The sequence below is a fragment of the Choloepus didactylus genome, chromosome 10 (assembly GCF_015220235.1).
Source record: "Choloepus didactylus isolate mChoDid1 chromosome 10, mChoDid1.pri, whole genome shotgun sequence".
NCBI lineage: Eukaryota > Metazoa > Chordata > Mammalia > Pilosa > Megalonychidae > Choloepus > Choloepus didactylus.
The window spans coordinates 81,857,256-81,877,234 of NC_051316.1; the positions used below are offsets into that span (position 1 = coordinate 81,857,256).

At 40.3% G+C, this 19,979-nt stretch overlaps 1 long non-coding RNA gene across 1 annotated transcript; it reads right to left on the reverse strand.

Annotated features, from left to right (window-relative positions):
- Nucleotides 1-409: 409 nt before the first annotated feature.
- LOC119545554 lies at nucleotides 410-19,735 on the reverse strand. The gene is made up of 3 exons (XR_005219112.1): nucleotides 19,677-19,735; nucleotides 9,299-9,402; nucleotides 410-449 (listed from the first exon to the last, which is right to left on the reverse strand). It is a non-coding gene; the product is annotated as an uncharacterized LOC119545554 (long non-coding RNA).
- Nucleotides 19,736-19,979: the final 244 nt, after the last annotated feature.

Below are 19,979 nucleotides of genomic sequence, written 5' to 3' on the forward strand. Positions count from 1 at the left end.
CAGTTTAGGATCTCACAGCTTTATTGAGTAAATCAAGAATTGGGCAGCCTCCCATTCAGAAAGTAGAAGGGAGCGCCACCAAGGGAGTGGAAAGAGGGAGCTCATATAAGGTGAACATGGAAGCAAGTGAGGAAATGTTCTGACTGGCTGACATTGTTTCCATTTTACACGGGGGGGGTCCTACAAAGTGGGGAGCAGATATACATTGATTAGTATGGTATGCTTGCCCATTCCAATATGCTTAATCACCAAGTGTGCTTATCAGCAACCCTGTAAGATGAGCTCTATATTTTGGAAAAGCCCTGCAGGTCAATTGTTTTTGTCTTCTAGAAAAGCCCTACTCTGAAAGGGGCCTTTTCTCAGCAACACCCAATGCAGGCAGCCATTTTATTTTACTTACTTGACACAGGGTGCTGGCACTGGAAAGCTCAGTGAAGCCCAAGATGTCCCTGGAAAGGGGCAGTGAGGTAGAAAACAGTTAACTCAAGCAAAATAATTGGCAAGACCTGATTAAGCAGTGGTACCTCCTTGTTCAGCACAATTTTCTGAAGCTCTCAGAAATCTGAGCCAGGGAGACCAGAAAGTGATGGTCCAGTTAATTGCTTTAGAAAATAGCCTCAGTTGTTTGTGGCATGTTTGGTTGGTTTTGTTTTTGTTTTGCTTAGCTTGGACTTTGACTATGTTGGTATATTCAAAGCTAGGGAAGCCTGCTGGATGAGAACTCCAACCCTTAACATCTGGACTGTCCCAGTTTCTGTCTATCAAGTGAATGAGTGAGTTTATATAACAAGAGAATTATACAGATTGAGACATTGGACAGGGGATTGAGAGAAGTCCCAAATCCAAGTTAATTCGTTTGCAAGTTATCCTGATATTCCTACCTACATCCTAGATCTTTTATTTCTGGATTGTTTTTGGTGCTTTCATTTCTTCAGATAAATTTCTTTGAGCTTAGGATACTAGCTTCTTTGCTGAAGAGAAGCTCATCTGCCTCCCCACCCCACCCCAACCCCATCCCCCCACCCAAGAGGGGCTCTCTGGCAGTGACAGCGTGGCTTGCAGTCCGTCTTCAAACTCTCCGCTTCAGTTTCTCCACCTGTCAAAGCGAGATGATTCCTTGATCCCCAGTTAGGGACTCACTACTTTGAGTGCCTGCAGCAAACTGCTCCTGTGCAAATTGTTTGTAATGTTTCAACCTCACAGCTTACAACTTCGATTTATGTGTTTTTTTCTGAACTTTAAAAACTTGCCCCCAGGCAAAGCAACCTCATTCTATCTCATGGCTGATGTGGCTACTGTATCTTTTATTATGAAAGGGAAGAACTATATAGCCCATTTACTTCAGGTTTCAAAACACATTCCCTGAGATGAAGTACACCTTTCTAAAGCAATTTCCTGCTGTTTTGCTAAACTATATGCCTTTTAACTCTAAGAAATTGATTTATGTTTAAAAAAAAAAAAAGGTGGGTGGGAATATCACACCAACTTATTTATTTATTACCAGTGAGCTTAAGTGGTAAGCTCACTGCCACTTTACTCAAACACCTGCAGTTTCTTCTCCTTTTGCAGACATTATTTACATGACCCACGAACTGTCATGCACAAGTAGTATAATATTGTAGATGACTCCATCTCTCTGCCTTTCAAGCTAAAATCCTAACTCCAGTTATGTTAATTTACCTGAAAAAGATGGTCACCCTTGGGTAACTATGAGCTTGCTTGACAGTGTCTGCTTGTCTTAGGTCATCAGCAACTTGTTTCGGGTAGCATGACTATTTTCAAGTATGAGTTAGAATAGTTCATTATCCTCAAGGAAAAGGAAACACAGGACCCAATCTTCACGTCTGCAACATCATTTGTCACCAGTGGCTCTCTCAACTGCTCTGTTCTTCATACACACAAAGTATGGTATGCTGTATTGGTTTGACAGGCCACAAGGAATTTGTACCAAGCAAGCACATTCCCTAACCCGGGCTCCCCTGGGACCAGTGTTGAGATGGGGTCAGGGGTGCCATCAGGGGCTGGGAAACAAGAGAAGTTAATTGGAGTAACGGACGCTGTGCCTTCAGCCTCACTGGCACGGGGCTTTACTGACTGAGTACTTTGGTCCTCGAGATTGATACCTCCCTCCACTAACCCGAGATGCTATTATGGGAACCAGCACCTCTCAGTGCAGATAGAGCAGTTCCGGCTCCTCCTCTGCAGGCATTTGCAATTTAGTGGATGTGAGCCCAGGCAGCATTGTTAGTGCAGAGAGCTCCCGGGGCTTTGCACTTTGAGGCCATTTGTTCCCAAGAGAAGGCTATTACCTTCTCCATGGGGAGTGTTTTTCCTAAGTATGGCGGGGTGGGGGGTAGGTACATGCCCTCCTCTAGTCTTGGGGATTAAAATCTAAAATTATTTGAATCTTCAGGCTGTTAGAAGAAGCAAACCAACTAAGATCTCCCTTCTGTCTACAGGGTAAATGCAATCAGAGTGATTTACTGGGCATATTTAGCACTCATTTTTCTGGCAGAAAGCTTAGGACCCCCCTGGAGGGATAAAGGATGAATATTTATTGGAGCCTAATAATAGCAGAAAAATCAAATTTTGTATTTTTTTCAGTGAAAGAAATAGGGTGATATTTTTATAATTCCCTCAGGAATTTCTGTCACAATAGGCCATTTTTGATATACATATTCATTATCTACTCTGGTAATATGCTAAATACTTATAAATGCAGCATGATCTGGCTATATTGCTATTTCTTGTATTTATTCTTATTAATTGAAGAATATACCATTTAGTCAGCCTCTCAACCAATATTTATGGAGTATCTAATATGTCACAGGTACTGGGGATCCCAAAATGAACAAAATTCATTTTTTGTGCCACACAAGTAGCACACAATCCTGCTAGATAAAAAGAAATGTATACAATTAATTATAATCACTTATGTGTTCTAACTGAATACAAAACCCTGGCCTAACTACGGCCAGGTGGGGCTTAAAAGTTTACACAGGAAGTGTGTAACGTGTTTCAGATGAGCTTGAGTGGTTCTTCAGCCCCCTTTGAAAAGATGATGAAAAGTATGGGCCCTGTCTCAGAAAATGCACATATACACACAATCTAACATACAATATCAGGGATACATGGACTGTGTGAAGCCCACACCTGGACCATCTAGGGTACCAAATTCAGATATTCAGTGAGCAGACAAAAGAGCCAACAATGACTTTCTAGTAAACATCAACATTTAGGGACGAAAAGGCATTTAAGGAAAGCCAATCAGAGAAGAGCCATGGAAGGAAATCGTGGCATCATCAGAATTGAGTTGGATTGTGGGGCTGGTCATCTAGCACGGCTCTATGGGTTATCAGTCATCGCTGGGTGGCTAAAATATTAATGGAAATGCAACAATATGGAGAAAATAGTATTTACCAAAACTCCTCAGAGGGGCTTACCACATATGATTGAAATGGAATACTTAAAAATTACCCACTTGGGAAGCAGAGCAAGGACATGCTCTAAAATAAAAGGTTGTCCCCAAACTGCCTTCTAAGGGCATTGGGGGGCAGGGCATATGGGGGAATCTGGGAAGTTTCTCTGCCTTCACTCCTACAAGGTTAGTGTTAGCAATGCCTCTCTATCACCATTATCAACATCATCACTAAAACTTCCTTTGCTCCAGGCACTGGCCTAAAAATTTTCATGGGCTAACTCACTGAAGCCTCGCAACCATCTTGTGATGTGGATACTATGATCTCCAAGTCACAGATGAGGAAAAGTGGAAGAGTTGAGATTTAGACAAAGGAAATCTAAGTCTAGGATCCTCTTACTTAGCCACAATGTGATACTGATAACATGCAAATAAAATTGTTTTGAAAGGACAAAATTTTTGGTCTGCTCAGAGTGCCCATATGCCTTGGTTTGAAAGTATGTACCTTAGCACTTCTTTGAGTCAGAGAAGATGGGAAGAGAAACAAAAGAGCATAGAGACCTAGAAGCCAAGGGACAAAAAGAAAAGAGAGGTCAGCTTCTCCAGGTTTTTAGAGACATCAACAAGGGCGAGGACTGAAAAGCAACCTTCAGCATGAGTCATGGCCTTGAGGGGGGAGCGGTTCTGGCAGAGTGATGAGGATGGGAGTGGGTTGAGAATGAGGGGTGAAGAAGAATCCTTGCGTATATACTGCTTTTTAAAGAAGGTCTTTGGATAAGAGAAGGAGGGGGAACAAGTTTGCTTCAGGTTGAGGAAGTTCAAGTTAAGAATCCCCTCCCCTCTCATTTGTAGAAGGACTAAGGTTTGCAGAACTCCTATTATGCACCAGACACTAAGTTCCTTATACTCATTGTCTCACTTAATTTTCACACCAACCTTGCTAGGGTTGTTTTCATTTTACACATAAAAATACAGAAGCTTAAAGAGATTGAGTCACATTGGCAAACAAATGGCAGAAACCAAATCTGAACTCAGGATGGTCTGGCTCCAAAGCTCTTAGGATTTCAACTACATGAAGAAAAGGAAGGCTGCATGTATTTGTAAAGTAAGATGAAGGAGCTAGAGCCAAAGGAGAGACTGGAGGTTGATGGAGAGAGAAGATAACTGATGGAGCAAAGTCCATCCATTTTTTCCACTCTCTTCTGGATCTTTCCATTAGTTAAAACATATTAAAGTATCTCTCAAATGTGATAAAAAGGCCTTTGTCTCCTCCAGGTGCAGCCTCAGTTCTCTACTTCCCTTCAGAGCAAAATTCCTTGAAATAGTTGTCCATACTTGCTATCTTCTCCTCCTCCTCTCCTATTCTCCCCTGAACACTTTCCAAAGAAGCTTTTTCTCCTCCACACTCTACCCACTCTGCTCTTGTGAAGGCCACCAGGAACCTCCATATTATCCCATCCAGTGGCTGCTTCTTATTCCTCATCTTACTTGATCAACAGCAGCCTTAACACAGGTGATCCCTCCTTCTAGTGGGAGACACTTCCTCACCGGGCTTCCAGGACACCTAATCTTGATTCCAGCTGCTCCTCCAGGCCCCTTTGCTCCCTGACCTCAGCAATGAGGGACCACAGAGCTCAGGGTGCAGATCTCTGCTCTTCTGTATTCACACTCACTGTCCCAGGGGAGCTCATGCAGTCGCACAGTTTAAATATGTAATCTATACACTAATGACTCTCAGATTTATATATCCAGACTGGAACCCCTCTCTGAACTCCAACTTCGTAAATACAACTACCTAGTTCACATCTCTGCAGCAACCAGGACATTCCCTTTAAAACAGAAGTTTTTCCTTGGCTCAAATCCTCCGAGTGCTTCTCACATCATTCAGAATAAAATCTATAATCCTTACCAAGGCCTTCGGAGCCTTGCCTGAGCTTGTCCCTGCTACCACCTTTAACTTATTTTCTACTTCTTTCCCCCACTGTCCCACCCCATGACCCTCTTACTGTCCCTCAAACTCACCAAGCATGTTCTACCTGTGCTCCTTGGGCCCACTCTGCCCCCAGATGCCCTCACTTTATTTGGAATTCTGATCACACCACGGAAAACAGCAGCCCCCAACCGCTCTCACTCCTCATTCACTCTACTTTATTTTGTTTTCTAACACTTATCACCACTTGATAGTAAATATCTGTTTACTTGTACATTTTCTGTCTCTCTCCACTAGACTTGAAGCTCCACAAAAACAAAGACTCCTTTTGTCCTGTGTACGGCTGTATTACTTACCTAGCACACAGCAGATTCTTAACATGTATTCACTAGAAGTCTAAATGAAAGGAGGCAGAAGATGGGATCCAGAACCCAAGGGGAGAGGTTGGCCTTGGAGAGGAGAAGGCATCACTCTTCTTCTGAGAGAAGAAGCAACAAGGTAAAGATGGGCCTATATTTGGTAGGTTTAGTGATCATTGGAAGGGGGGGGGGGGGGTAATTTGGGCAATTTTATACTTTAGAGTCTGTATTTGGGAAGGGGGGATGGTGGAGCAAGGTGATTCACTGTGAGCTAGGACAGAGGAGATTAAGAAGGAATGTAAAGAAAGAAGTAAAGGTTAGAAATAGCCATCATGGCAATAAGGGCTAAGTAAAAAGACGGCAAAACAATTATAGTTGAGGTAGCCCAGGAACTTCCAGGTCAATGGTTGGAACCACACATCTGGATCTCAATATGGATGGGGGCATAAAATTCCAGGTTTGGGAATCACTGGTGTATAGGTGGTGGCAGAAGCCGGGAGCAGGAGCTAAATCAGAGAGGATTTAGAAAGAGTAAACAAGATAGACCCCAAGAAACTATCAACATTCAAGGTGTGTGGGAAGGGAAGGATGCAAAACTGCTAAAAAAAAAATCAAAAAACAAAAAAAAACTAAGAGGGACCCAGTTGAATAGCAGGAGGCAAACCAGGAGAGAGACAAAGTAGGGAAGTCCAGGGAGGAGAAAATTTCAAAAACAAGGGAGGGTTCTGCAGTGTTAAATGCCATAAAGAGGTAAAACAGAAGAAGAACCAACTAAGGATTTGGCAATTATCTTGCTACTGGCTGTTTACCGATTCCAATGCCATTAAAACAATGCTTAGTTTACTTGTTAAACTGCTAGTCAGTTTTCCAAGCTGACTGCACCTTAGAATCCACCAGTGAGCTTTTAAAAACTACCAATGCCTCCTGAATCTTCCCCTGAATATTTACAGCAGAATGCTTGATGAGGGGCGGGGCCCAGGCATTAGTTTATTCTGAAGCCCCCAGGGATCTGTAATGTGCAGCTAGGACTGAGAGGCAGGGGAAGCCCAGCTTTCTACAGTGACAACATAGGAAGCTGCTATGCCAGGCACATGCTGAGCAATCCTAGACCACCCAACAGGATTATAAACCAGGGCAGTAGACAGAAAACTTTGGTCCTTGGGATAATGGGAACAAACTGTTGGGATGCTGTTAGACCTTGCCGAGGTGCCTGAGTTTTGGGATACCATGGCCATCCTCTCTGCCAGGTACCTGCTGCCTACTTGCTTCCTTAGTTTGGCAGATCTTAAAACAATGATCCTGATTATTCACTTAATAATAATTAGAAGAAGACTATCTATAGAACTCTTCATTTGTAGCAGGCACTTGCTAAGAATATTACATGTATTACCTCATTTAACATGAATGACATTCCTAAAAAGTAGGCACAATTTTTATCCCTATTTTATGGGATCAAGAAACTAAGGCTCATAAAGCCCAAGAGTCACATAGCTAGAAAATGGCAGAGCTGGGACACTAATCCAGCTCTGGCTCACCCCAGAGCCCAAACTCCAAATCATGTCTATGTCATACCTCCACTCCTCTGCTGGGGCTGGAATCTCCTACCTATCTGAGCATCTCTCACTGAAGCCTCCAAGGAGGGCCACTCTCCCAGCTCCACCTTCCATTATCTGGACACTTCCTTGCAAGACTCATGAACAGATGCCCAAGATTCAGTGCTGGCATTAAAATTAAAATTAAATTTAACAGGTGGAGATTCGTCTTCTACCTTAGGCCTTTGATGCACTTATACTTCTGTTAAAGGAACCAAAATCCTCATGAGAACTGATCCTCTAAAATCAAAGTTTTAGCAATGTCAACAAGCAGAACATGAGATTTTAAAACAAAGATGTAAAACTATTATTTCCATGACTTCCACAGAAGAGAACACTTCAGAGAAACAAGTTAAATACAAATGCAAGAACTAACCAAAACAGGCTTTATTATTGATATTGTATTTCAATAAGTCATTAGTTACTATAGAGCAGGCAGTTGGTTTTTTGTTTTTCATGCATCAGTTCCTGGGTCCTTTCTGCCACAAGTACTTCAAGGTGTTTGCTATAGTTCTCCATCTAAGTATCCATCACAAAGAGAAATTACTTCATGGCAACACTTCACTCCCTGTGTATTAATCTCTGACTCTTTAAAAGCTCCAAGAAGGCAGGGGAATTTCCTTAGGGGGTCCTTGGGTTTGTAATTATCATCCCCTTAGGAACCAAAACCCATGCCAGCCGAGTTCTCCATACAAGGGGATGCACCACTGAACCTTGCTTTAAATGCTCTGGCGAATCCATACCTGAACTGGTGAGTCACAGTCAGCCATTTGTGTGAGGGTAGTGAGAACTGGGAAGTCACCTAAGCTTACCAAAGACAACATCAGGTCAGCAGAACACCTTGTATAAAAGTTTATTTCCTTGCCCAAATGTAGGTCTCTGGGATGGGTTGTTTTTCCTGTACCTCCTAATCAACTGCAGTGGTGAAAAGCAACAATCATGCACTGATTTACCAATATTCTTAGTAGAACTGCAGAACTGAACTATTTGGAAATCATGAAGTTCAGGGTTTCTCTGTCTTTTTAACCTTAGTCCCACCAGCCACAAAGATTTTATTGAGCTTTGCTTTCAGTAGCTTGAACTACTAAATCAATATTTGTGATTTTTGTTCATTTTACAAATATAAAATTTGACTATAAAATTCAATATGTTTTTTTAGATTATATATGATGCATGCTCTCCTAGGAGGCCATCCCCAATATTGATATGCTGCCTAGGTCTGTCCCCTTGGAATCGGTGAAGTAGTATTCCTTTTTTGTTTTAAAGATAAAGAAACTAAGACCTAGAGGATGCCAGAGGCCTGGGGATTCCAGCTCACAAGGGCAGTTAATGCCATGGCGGGAGCTAGATCAAAGGACTGGTTCTTTCCACTCCACAATGGCTGGTGCTTCCTACTCTGTTACTCTCCTATAGCTGTCACAATTCTCATTTTGTGTTTTAGTAAATTCATTCTTATCAAATATATAAGTTATCATAAACCCATATGCATGTCAAATCCCAAAATGATGTGTATTATGCCGCTATAACTAAATCCATATGCTGTATATGAGCATGCTTGTTTTGTTTTCATCATGTGTTACTTTGTCATCATGTTTTTATGGCACTGAGCTCTCCAGGAATGACAGGTTCCGATCTCGGGATTCTGCCACGGCCCCTTTCTCTGATCTTTTCTTTCTGTATGTTCTTCCAAAGAGCTTCATCTCCATCTATGGCTACATTACAACCCTACAGAGGTGGTCTCCCAATTTCTATATCCATCTGAGCCACTGTCCCAAGCTCTTGACACATATTCCAATTGCCTGCTGGATGATCTCCATCTGGAGATGGATTTGGAAAAGCCAGAAAAATGCCAAGAAGTTGTCACTTGAGACTATAGGTTCCTATTGTTCATATATCTTTCCAAATCATAAACACGAGCTCTAAGGATTACAGGATTTGTAGATGTAATGACTTCAGAGTCAGTACTCATCAAATTCCCTTTTCTTCTTCACTATCTTACCTCTGCACACTCTGAGGGACAAGGACTATTACCCTCAGGCATCCCTGTAATCAGCTCCTGAAGAGAGAGACACAGGAATGTTCCACAGAACCACAATCTTCTTTCTGGGGAAGGGGAGGAAAGAAATGAAGAGAATCAGAAACAACTTCACATCAGGAATAATCAAAATAGAAGCACGGACCCAGCTTCTCCAGAGCAAAAATATAATTTAACCCCTCTGAAAGCTACTCTCACCTCGCTGATTTATTTATTCGTTCATTCAATGAATATTTATTGAGCACCCACCATGTGCCAAGCATAGTCCAGGCACTTAGGATACAGCAGGGAGAAAAGCAGACAAAGTCACTGCCCTTGAGGGGCTTATTATTGTACAGAGGGGGGAGACAGCAATCTACCTAACACATATAGTTTGGTGATTTGAAAGAAGAGAGTATAGGCTAGCAAATCTGTATCAACAATGGACCATGGAATCCAAGCCAGGTGAGGAGAAAAAGGGGGCATGGGAGGGAGGAAGGGGCCACTGGGTCATTGGATTGGATATTCCAGCTTTATACAGTGACGGAGTTGGGAAACCAAAAGATATTCACCAGAAACATAGGAGGTAAAGGTCAGGGATGAGATGTTGACAGTGAGATTGTGGAGGGGATACAGTTGTGGGTAATGATGGCATCTCAGGTGTGATGTGGAAATAGGTAGCTGAGGAAGGGTGAAAGACAAGACCATGGAAGAAAAGGGGAGGTCAAAGAACTGATGGGCCAGATATTGGATGTATCATCCTCACAGGTATTTAAATGCCCTGGAATTATAATGGAAGTAGTGCTGGAAAGAGAAAAGCAGGGAGCCCAGGGCTGATTCCGTGTCTTTCCACCAGAGGACTAAATGGAAGCCATGGATCAAGCAGGAGCCTTAAATAGGTGTCAGTGTCTCTGGGTCTCAGTTGCCGCATCTGAAAATGAAGTGGCACAAATAAATAATCTATAAGGTAACTTCAAGCTAACAGCTCTAGCTTTGGACACCCCCAAAAGGAAGGCCAAGATGGTTGGTTCAAACCCGTGGCCTTCCTCCCACAGGTAAAGGGTCAAATTAACAAGTGTCTCAATTTATCTTTTAAACAACATTGAGAATTACACTGTAGATTATGCTTTCCCATATAAGATCCTTACTAAGTGACTTAATTAACCCTGGAGGAAAGAAAATTCAATTCTGCCTCCAGCATCTGTAGCTCTCTTCTTTCCACCATGTTATTCCCACCATTTCAGAGCTAACGGTAACTTCTTTTTGATCAAGTGTGACTTCTTCAACCTGAAATTGAAGAATTTCTATCAAAGGGTCCCTCCTAGACATTCAGTCATTCACAGTGCTCCCCAACAAAGACTGCTCCACTCTAAAAAGACTCCCCACCACCCTCCCAACCAACCCAACACACATAGTCACGCACTCTGATGTGATGTGATGTGATGTGATGTGATGTGATGTGATGTGATGTGAGCCTAGTCCCTGCCATAGACTAGTTCTATAAATGGTTACATATAGACATGACCTTGCTCATCTGCACTTGTTGGCGAGAGTCTGCTTTCAGGAATGTATAATGGTGACTAGTACAAGCCAATCCCCATAAAGGGTGGTAGTTTTTTGTTCATTTTGTTTTAGGTTCTGTGGAATTCCACTTAAATTGTAACATTGTTATTACTTAAATATTAATTTACTTAAGCTGGGTAATAACCAGATAATTAGGGAAAATGTAAATAGTATACAAACCTAAATGGTGTAGTTATTGGCATAAAGAAATTTTCCATTATAATCCAAATTTCATGATCTCTCTAATCTGAGAATTGAGGGCGATTTTCTCATTATACATTTTCAACTCTCCTTCTGTTCCTTTTTTGTGCATTTATTAAAAAGCACCAAAATCAGTCTATAAAGTCTGAACATTCTGACGGAAATTCCCATGTTCCTTCATTTATCTGTTAAATGGGAAGCATGTGAAAATACTGGCCAATGCACACAATTTCCATGGGTTTTACATTTAAAGTAAATGAAAAGATAATTTCAAGAAACCATGCCCTACCCTCACTCACCACTCACCTCCTATTCCTCTTATAATAGCCTATCTTTATGACACTTTTGGTCAATATTGGAAGTGTACATAAATTTTGTGACCTATTGGAATTTATAAACTGGGGGTTGGGGTTTTTAAAATGAATAAACAAAACCCAAGGGTGAGAGGAAGGACTTTTGGGGAAGATGGCAGAGTAGGGGCTCCAGGACTCATGCCTCCCAAAACAGCCAGGAAACAGGCAGGAACTGCCTGAAACAACCATTCTGGTGCTCCAGAGGCCAGAACTGTGCAGCATTCAGGGAAGACAGGGAGGAAGAGGCTGAGAAACTGTGGTAAAGAATTGTGAGTAGCTCCTCCATGGCAGCTGCCAGCACCCATCCCCCACCCTTGAGGAGAGCCACCTCAGGGTCCAGTCCCTGGCTAGCTACTGTGGACAGAAAGGGGCATAAAAATCCTCTTCCCCAAGGATGGAAGGTGGAGCCCAGCCCAGCATTCATCTTGGCTTTTGATTAGCAAATTCAGATCACCAGGTCCTCGCTCTGAGCTACTGTTTCAACCTGCCCCAGACTGGCCACAGCCATTGTTTCAACCCCACCCCCAATAGGGGCAGTGGGAGTTTAAAGGTACACTGTCTTTAGGACTGCAGGTAATAGTTTGTGAAGAGCATCACCAGCTGGGCAGACCAGGAAAGTGCAGCTTCGGGAAGCTGTCAAAAAGGCTTTGGGCATCTTTCCTGATCCTCTCCCCAGGGCTCTCTGGAGCCAGTCTGCACCCCTTTTGTGGGTCCCTGGCCCTGTTTTGGCTGGGAAACACTGACTTGGGAAAATCCTGTCCAGGGAGACCCTTCTCCCAGAATTTGCCCTTCAGGCAAAAGCAGCTAGAGGCAACAAAAGGAGTGTAACAAAACTATGGAGGCAAAAAAAAAAAAAAAAAAAAAAAAAACAGAACAGATCAAAATTCCCAAGAGAAGGAACAGAGGAAAGGGAGCCTTCTCCTAGGGGCGAAACAACTGAACAAATACTGCAATCTTAAAAATTGTACTGCATATCCAGGGCAAGAATCACATGAAGAACAGCTGAGAAAATCTGATCAGTTAAACATGGAAAATTCTAAAGATCTAGAAAAAGTTGAACCAAGTGTCAAAGAAGAGCCATAAGACAAAGCCAATCAACAATAAAACCCTAGGCAAAAGAATGAAACTGACCTTCAGACTAAACTCATAAGGATAATCGGATGCCTAGACATCATTGAAAAATTACAAGCCATACTAAGAAACAGGAAGATATGGCCCAGTCAAAGGAACAAATTAAAACTTCAAAGGAAATATAGAATTTGGAACAATTAATCAAAGATGTTCAAACAAATCTCCTAAATCAATTCAAGGAGATGAAGGAAAATATGGATAAAAAGCTAAAGGGTATTAAGAAGACAATTTGTGAGCATAAAGAAGAATTTGAAAGTATAATAAGAAACATAACAGAAATTATGAGGATGAAAGGCACAATATTAGAGATTGAAAATACACTAGAAGCATACAACAGCAGATTTGAACAGACAGAAGAAAGAATCAGTGAACCAGAAGACAGAACAATCAAAATCATACAGTCAGAAGAGTAGATAGAAAAAAGAATAGAAAAAAGTGAGCAGTGTCTCAGGGTTTTGAATGACAGCACAAAGTACATAGCATATGCATCATGGGTGTCCCAGAAGGAGAAAAGAAGAGGAAAGGGGCAGAAAGAATACTTGAGGAAATAATGGCTGAAAATTTCACACCTCTTATGAAGGATATAAATATACACATCCAAGAAGAGCAATGTACTCCAAACAGAATAAATCCTAATAGACCTACTCAGAAATACAAACTAATCAGAATGGCAAATGCTAAAGATAGAAAATTCTGAAAACAACAAGAGAAAAGCAGTTTGTCACACACAAGGGATCCTAAATAAGACTAAGTGCCAATATCTCACCAGAAATCATGGAGGTGAGAAGGCAGTAGCATGATATATTTAAGGTACTAAAAGAGAGAAATTGCCAGACAAGAATTCTTTATCCATCAAAACTGTCCTTCAAAAATGTGGAAGAGTTTAAAATATCCACAGGTAAAAAGAAACTGAGATGGTGCATCAGCAAGAGACCTGCCCTACAAGAAATTTTAAGGGGAGTTCTGCAGGCTAAAAGGAAAAAACAAGAGAGAGAGGCTTTGAGTAGAGTGCAGAAATGAAGATTATCAGTAAAAGTAACTAAAAGAGTAAAAACAGAGACAAAAAAAGATATGATATATAAAAACCAAAGGATAAAATGGTTTAAGTACTGCATTTATGTTAATAACATTGAATATTAATGGATTAAACTGCCCAATCAAAAGCCACAGATTGGCAGAATGGATCAAAAAGTATGATACACTATATGCTGCCTACAGGAGACTCACCTTAGACCCAAAGACATAAACAGATTGATAGTGAAAGGATGGAAAAAGACATTCCATGCAAACAGTAACAGGAAAAGAATTGGGGTAGTTATACTAATAGCAGACAAAATAAACTACAAATGCAAAACTGTTATAAGAGACAAAGAAGGATACTATATATTAACAAAAGGGGCAATCCCAAAGAAGAAATAACAGTCATAAATATTTATACCCCCAACCAGGGTGCCCCAAAATATATGAAGCTAACATTAGCAAAATTGAAAGGAGAAATAGATGTCTCTACAATAATTGGAGCCTTCAATACACAACTCTCATCAATAAATAAAACATCTAGACAGAGGATCAATAAGGAAACATAAAACTTGAATAATATGAGAAATGAACTGCACCTAACAGACATACACAGAACATTGCACACCCAAACAGCAGGATATACATTCTTCTCAAGTGCCCATAGATCATTCACCAGTATAGAACACATATTGGGTCACAATACAAGTCTCAATAAATTTAAAGATATTGAAATTATACAGAGCACTTTCTCTGACCAAAAGGAATGAAGCTGGAAATCAATAACAGGCAGAGAACTGGAAAACTCACAAATATATGGAAGTTAAATAATACACTCTTAAACAATCAGTGGGTCAAAAAAAAGTGCAAGAGAAATTAGTAAATATCTCAAGATGTATGGCAATGAAGTGCAACATAACAAAACTTATGGGAAGCAATGAAGGCAGTGATGAGAGAGAAATTTATAGCTCTAAATGCTTATGTTAAAAACTAAGAAAGAGCTAAAACCAAAGACCTAACTGCACACATGAAGGAACTAGAAAAGGAACAGCAAACTAATCCCAAAGCAAACAGGAGGAAGGAGATAACAAAGACCAGAGCAGAAATAAATGAAACTGAGAATTAAACAATAGAGAAGGGGTAACATCATCAACATAGTGACAGAAATAGCTACTGAAAACTTCTCTCCAGAGATTCAATTTAAAAAAGGGACAATTCTGAATTGTTTAAAACTCTGGAAGAGGATATAGACTGGAGAACGACCCTGCAAGTGCTGAATTGAAGAAAGAAGAAATATCAGGTAGGAATCTTCTGTCCCAGACCAGCCAGTCCTCTACCCTCCACCTCATTTGGTCTCATGTAGGAAAGGCACAGAATCAGCAGATGGAACCCCTCCCACCATGGACACAGACTAGAAAATGTCTCACAGTCATGAGACATACCCCCACTGTTTGAAAACCCAGGGGACAGGAGAGGATATTTCAAGGCCCAGGTCAGTGAGGGACAAAGAGATGAAAAATCTGGACAGAGACTGTGTTTCCAGTCCTGGGTCTCAAATCCCTTCTGCCACTCTTGAGGGAAGCAGCAGCCGGGAGCTGTTTCCTTGCCTGGGGGATGGCTGGAGTACTGAGGAAACTGAGGGAGTACTTTGCCAAGGTGGAGGAGCCCCACATTGAGCATATTTTGGCTAGCAAAGTGCAGATTCAGCTCACCTGTGTAGACACAGCCTGTACTCAGAGACAAAGCAGCTTCTGAAGTCAATTAAGTTACTGAACAGCACATCTGCTGAGTAGTCTGGAAGGTACAAGGGAATTGAAAAACTTTCTAAAAGATGCTTCAGACCCTTTCTTAGGACAACAGGAGCTTGTCTACATCCCCTGTACAGAAACCCAGCCCTGTTTTCGTTGAGAAATACAGAAGACCCAACCATTAAAGCAGGGCTCTAAAACAAATCCAGGTCTTGCTGACTGGCAGAAAACAGAGCACTACGGAAGCCAGCAGATTTGTAATATCACACACAGTGAACTTGCTGGGGTTCCCAGTGACTATTCCCATCCCTGTGGCAGGCCACAGTGCGTGTGACTGATTTTTTTTTTTGGGGGTGGGTACTGGGGGGTCAGGGCCAATCTGACAATTGGCCAGCAAGGGAAACAAAGAAAAGATAAAGCTCAAAGACAGCCAACAAGAAAACCTTTAAAAAAAGAGAGAAAACAACTAATAAAGAATAAACTAATCAAGAAAATCAGATGCATAGACAGCAAAAAATCATGAACCACACAAGGAAACATGAAGATATAGCCCAGTCAAAGGAACAAACTAACACCTCAACTGAGATTCAGGAGTTGAAATGACTAATTAAAGATGTTCAAACAAATCTTCTAGATCAAATCAACGAGTTGAAAGAAAATGTGACAAAAGAAGAGATGAAGGATATAAAGGAGACACTGGGTGACCATAAGGAACAATTCGTAAACTTGAAAAAACAAATGGCAGAACTTATGAGAATGAAAGGCACAACAGAAGAGATGAAAAACACAATGGAGACATAAAAACAGCAGACTTGGAGAGACAAAAGAAAGGATCAGTGAACTAGAAGACAAAACATCTGAAATCCTACACACAAAAGAACAGATAGGGAAAAAAAATGGAAAAATATGAGCAGGGTCTCAGGGAACTGAATGACAACATGAAGTACACAAATATACATGTTATAGGTGTCCCAGAAGGAGAAGAGAAGGGAAAAGGGGCAGAAAGAATAATAGAGGACATAATCCATGAAAATTTCCCAACTTTTATGAAAGACATAAAGTTACAAGTCCAAGAAGTACAGTGTATCCCAAACAGAATTGATCCAAATAGACCTACTCCAAGAAACTTACTAATAAGATTTTCAAATGTCAAAGAGAAAGAGAGAATTCTGAAAGCAGTAAGAGAAAAGCAAAGCATCACACACAAGGGAAGCTCAATAAGACTAAGTGCAGATCTCTCAACAGAATCCATGGAGGCCAGAAGGCAATGGTACGATATATTCAAGATACTGAAAGAGGAAAAACTGTCAACCAAGAATCCTATATCTGGCAAAACTGTCCTTTAAAAATGAGGGAGAGTTTAAAATATTTACAGATAAAGACACTGAGAGAGTTCGTGAACAGGAGATGTCATCTACAAGAAAAACTAAAGAGAGTGCTACAAATAGGAAAAGACAGGAAAGAGAGGTTTGGAGAACAGTGTAGAAATGAAGATATCAGGAGATACAAAGAGGGTAGAGATCAGGCATTTGTTGTTGAAGGAGTATAGAATGGTCAAGAGGACTGATTGTATAGATCCAGAAATGGATAGCACAATACTGTGTGATGGTAGCACAATATTCTAAGTACACTGAACAAAGATGACTGAATATGGTTGAAAGAGGAAGGTTAGGGGTAGGTATGACACCAGAAGGAAATAAATAATATAAAGACTGTAACTTAGTGAAACCTAGAGTGGTCAATGATTGTAATGAAATGTACAAATATAAGAATGTTTCTACATGAGGGAGAACAAATGACTGTCAACTTTGCAAGGTGTTGAAATGGGATGGTATTGGGGAAAAAAGACAATCAGTGAAAACCAGAGCCTATAGTTAATAGTAATGCTTCCATTAATTGTAACAAAGGCAATATGTCAAAGCTAAATGTCTAAGAGGGGGTTACAAGGGAGAGGTATGGGACTCTTGGCATTGGTGTTGTTGTCCGAACTTTTTATTGTATTTCATTTCATTTTTATTTTATTTTTTCTTTTTTTTTTAGTCATTCTTTTTCTTCTTTTTTTTTTTTTTTTTTCCTTTTTTTCTCCTCTTCCTCTTTCTTTGCAGAAGACATGGAAATGTTCCCATATAGGTTGTGGTGGTGAATACAAAACTATGTCATTATACTGGGAACGGTGTTTTAAAACTTCAACTTCTGTGTGAGACCAAAGGAAGAGATGTTTATTTGGTGCAAAATCTCTATTTTCTGTAGCACACTATTTAATTGAACTTGTGTGGTCAGTTTATTCAAATACCATAATTACATGGAACTTTGAATAGGGAGTGAGATCTGGTTGGCTTGTACAGTTTAGTGTGAAGCCTCAATATATACCAGAGTAATTTGGGCAGAGAATAAAAATGCATTTGCAAAGCCCCCTTGAGGGACTGGGCAAAAGTGTGGAAATACTAAACTTCTCCACCTGGGGAAATACCAATATTCTCACAAGCATTGGGGACTACCAATTTAGAAGGCCAAGCTCTTGATCTTGGGGCTTGCCCTTATGAAGCTTGTTACTGCAAAGGAGAGGCTAAACCTACTTATAATTATGCCTAAGAGTCACCCCCAGAGTACCTCTTTGGTTGCTGAGATGTGGCCTCACTCTCTAAGCCAACTCAGCATTACTCACTGCCCTCCCCCCTACATGGGGCATGACTCCAAGGGGTGTAAATCTCCCTGGCAATGTGGGACATGATTCCCAGGGATGAACCTGGACCTGACATCATGGGATTGAGAAAGTCTAGACCAAAAGGGGGAAGTGAAATGAAAAAAAATTAAGTTTCAATGGCTGAAAGATTTCAAATGGAGTCAAGAGGACATTCTGGAGGTTATTCTTATGTGTTATATAGACATTCCTTTTTAGTTTTTAGTGTATTGTAATAGCTAGAAGCAAATGTCTGAAACTGTTGAATTGCAACCCAGTAGCCCAGTAGCCTTGACTCTTGAAGACAGTTGTATAACAATATAGCTTACACTGTGTGACCATGTGGTTGTGAAAACCTTGTGGCTCACACTCCCTTTATCCAGTGTATGGATGGATGAGGATAAAAATGGGGACAAAAGTAAATAAATAATAGGGAGGGATAGGGGAATAGGATATTTTGGACCTTCTTTTTCACTTTAAATTTTATTCTTATTCTTTATTTATTTATTTATTTTTGCAGTAATTAAAATGTTCAAAAATTGACTGTGGTGATGAATTCACAACTATATAATGGTACTGTGAACAACTGATTGTACACTTTGGATTACTGTATGGTATGTGAATATATCTCAATAAAATTGAATTTAAAAAATAGAATTAATTAGCCAAAAGTTGGCTCTTTGAGAAGATCAATAAAACTGACAAACCCTTAGCTAGACTGATAAAGAAAAAAAGAGAAGATGCAAATAAGTAAAATCAGAAATGAAAAAGGGAGACATTATTACTGACCCCACAGAAATAAAAAGGACCATAAGAGTATATCATGAGCAACTATATGCCAACAAATTAGACAACTTAGATGAAACGGACAAATTCCTAGAAACACATGAACAACCTTCACTGACTGTAGAAGAAATGGAGGATCTCAACAGACCAATTACAAGTAAAAAGACTGAATCGGTCATCAAAAATTTCCCAACAAAGAAAATCCCAGGTCCAGATGCCTTCACAGGTGAATTCAACCAATCATTCTAAGAATCAATACCAATCCTGATCAAACTGGTCCAAAAAATTGAAGAGGAAGCAACATTATGGAATTCATTCTATGAGGCCAACATCACTCTAATACCAAAGCCAGATAAAGATACTACAAAAAAAGATTACAGACCAATTTCTCTAATGAATATAGATGCAAAAATCCTCAACAAAATAATTGCAAATCAAACCCAACAGCACATTAAAAGAATTATACACCATAATCAAGTGGTTTTTGTCCCAAATACGTAAGGGTTGTTCTACACAAGAAAATCAATTAATGTAATACACTACATTAACAATTTGAAGGGGGAAAAGCCACATGACCATATCAATTGATGCAGAAAAGGCATTTGACAAAATCCAGCATCTTTTTTTTGATAAAAATACTTAGGAATAGAAGAAAACTTCCTCAATACAATAAAGGGCATATATGAAAACCCACAACTAACATCATATACAACGTTGAATGACTGAAAGCTTTCCCTCTAAAAGACTGGAACAAGACAAGGATGCCCATTGTCACCACTGTTATTCAATATTGTGCTAGATGTTCTAGCTAGAGCATAAAACACTTGGAAGAAAATGTAGGGAATCATCTTCAACTGAAAGCAAGGACTCAGACATTTGCTCACCAATGTTCATAGCAGCATTATTCACAGTTGCCAAAAGATGGAAGCAATTCAGGTGTCCATCACCTGAAGAATGGATAGACAAAATGTGGTAAATACATATAATGGAATATTATTCAGCAGTAAGAAGGAATGAAATCCTGATGCATGTGACAACATGGATGAGCCTTGAGCATTACGTTGAGTGAAGTAAGCCAGACACAAAAGGACAAATATTGTATGATGTCACTGATATAAATTATAATAGGCAAGCTCATAGAGTTAGAATCTAGAATATAAGTTGCCAGGAGATAGATTGGGGTTAGA